Here is a 2,618-nt window from a genome sequence, read left to right on the forward strand (position 1 = left end):
TTTTCTAATCGCAACATCATTTTGTAATAAATCCTTTTCACTAAAAGACCTTTTTGGGGGATCATTATTGATTGATATAGATCTTGAACTCTCTTGATTTGTCTAGAGTAGTGGTCATTGCATTTGCTTTCCAGGTCACATGTCCCAGCTTCCATACTGTGCAGAAGCATTTCTCTTTCATCCATTTTTGGTGTTTACTGTATAAAATGGTTGGAACAAAGGGAAGCATGGACAGGCGAGGCTAAAGAACTGCACAAGGAAATCAACTTAAACTCAGCATCATGGAACTGCAGCTGAGCTGCTTTTTAACTGCACTCAAAATGGTAAAAAAAAGGCAATACTGTTCATGACTTCAAGGTAGAATTGAGAGGAGTGAGGTTCTGAGGACAACTATTGGGACTGCAATGAAAGAGATCTTCGGTTTTTATGGCCTTAAGCAGTGAAGAGCTCACACGGCCCTGCTACATAGGTTTAGAAAGCAAGAACAGAACCTACAATTTTCCAGGACCAACAGTTTGGACTGATGTGTAGGTCGGACTAGAGGGTTCCCTTTCAGCTAAACAGCATTTTTTTCTGACAGTTTGAATCAGATATTTCTGAAAATTACAACTGTGAACCATTTGAATTTTAGTTACGTCTGCTCATGAAACGCATTTTAGGCCATCCAACATACCCACGAAATTTGCATAAAATGGCAGCTATTTGTGAACTTCCAAATATGAAAGGTTTTGGCATAAATGATGTTCATTCTTTCTCCTAAATAATTTGCACACATTTTCAGTTTTGGGGATGAGCTGGTGAAAAAATTGTTCTGAAATTGCAGTGATACCATACTGCATCAAGGCATTTTTGCATGGTGTCTGTAGTGAATTGGTCATCACGTTTGCATTATGTGTGAAAGGACCTTGAATTGAAGCTGAGCAGAAACATTAGCTGGTTCTTTGGTTTCTGTGTCTTCTATTTGAAGTAGACACCAGGGAATCGAATGGCCTTCTTGCAGCAGAGGGAAATGATTTTCTGAACTCCCTAGTTACTCCAATTGAGTTCTCCAAGTCCTGTACTCCAAACTCCGGCACTATAACGCATGTGAAATCCCTAACCTCTTCGTCTGCAACTTGGTTCTACATTGTGCAAAATGGAAATTTCAAGATCAGAAGATTACTAGCATCTTAGTATGGACATAAAGAGTAGCTTCTCTGTTGGAAAAAAATATCCCATCACTGTCTCCATTTGCAAACCGAGAAAGTCAATATATGCAGCAGGCTTGTCCTCCGGTGATGCAAGGACTGTGCTTTAGGAGCTGTGTTTAAGGCTGATTTCAATTGTCACAGGGATGATTTAAAACTCATTGTAGCATGATGGGTGTGCTAATCCATGTATTTCAAACAAAATTAAACAAAACAGAAACTCCACGAGTGCATCTGTATTTGATCTCCTAACAGAGATAAGTTATGCTACTTAGCTAATTCTTAAAAGTAACATCCTTATAGTCTCCTGACAATTAAAATCTATGCAAAGCAATGTTAATGATGCAGAATTTCTGCACTAGGGACTGCTTTCCATGCCAATGAATAAGCCTACAGTGATCCGGTAAAGCTCTTCATATTATTCCTAGGGAGTAACATTCTGTCTCTCAAAGGCAATGAAACAAGAAAACATTGCTTGGTGGGATTGAATTTTGCGTCCTAACGGGGAGAAGACAATTCAAGCCAGTTTTTAAACTATGCCTTGCAGGCACCAAATAGGAGGAAATGCTGGGCTGATCCTGAACGGCCAGGCCTGTAGGGTTTCTGTAGTGTAGTGGTTATCACGTTAGCCTTACACGCGAAAGGTCCCTGGCTCGATACCAGGCAGAAACACCACTCTTGGTAGATGTTTAACTGCTGTCCTTTCTATTGAATGGAGAGCTATTCTTCACAGAGAAAAGTCAGGCTCCTTAATTAATGGCCAACCTGATTAGTTAAAACTCTTAGCATAATGGCTATGCTAATTCAAGTCTTTCAAGCATAAACTTCAGTGAGTGTGTTCTCATTTTGTTTCCTAACAGAGGTTATGCTAATTAGCTGAAATTTAAAAGTTACTTTCATCAAGTCTATGGCAAAGAACAAATCCTTGCAAGGCAATATCAAGCATAAACAATTTGTGCAATAGGTTATGCTCTAAATGCTAATGAGAGAACTACAGAGATAAAGTAAAACTCTTCATATTATGCCTAGTTAGCAACAGTCTGTTTCTCGAAGGGTAGGAAACAAGAGAAGTTTGGTGGGGTTGTCTGAATTTTCATCCTAATGCTTGAGAAGTCATACTGCTTATCCAGATTTAAAGTTATGATTTTCAAGCCCCAAAAATGAGCAAAAGCTGCAGAGGCAAAGAATTATTTTAAAGTGGTTTCTGTAGTGTAGTGCTCAGCATGTTCACCTGACACGGGAAAGGTCCTCTGTTCCATACCTGGCAGAAACATCCCTCTTGATAGCACAGTAGTTGGGCACGTGCTTTTTGTAAGCAGTGTTTCAAGTGGGAGACTCTTTGTGCGGTTTGCCCTTTAGGTCCTCAGACTGAGGCACCAAGCTCCTTTTCTAATCGCAACATCATTTTGTAATAAATCCTTTTCACTAAAA

General features: G+C 39.5%; 1 non-coding gene across 1 annotated transcript; it reads left to right on the top strand.

Moving 5' to 3' along the window:
* Positions 1-1,786: 1,786 nt before the first annotated feature.
* trnav-uac (transfer RNA valine (anticodon UAC)) lies at positions 1,787-1,859 on the top strand. The gene has a single exon. It is a non-coding gene; the product is annotated as a tRNA-Val (tRNA).
* The last annotated feature ends 759 nt before the right edge of the window (positions 1,860-2,618 follow it).

The sequence above is a fragment of the Electrophorus electricus genome, chromosome 2 (assembly GCF_041902795.1).
Source record: "Electrophorus electricus isolate QZ-2024a chromosome 2, ASM4190279v1, whole genome shotgun sequence".
Classification (NCBI taxonomy): Eukaryota; Metazoa; Chordata; class Actinopteri; order Gymnotiformes; family Gymnotidae; genus Electrophorus; species Electrophorus electricus.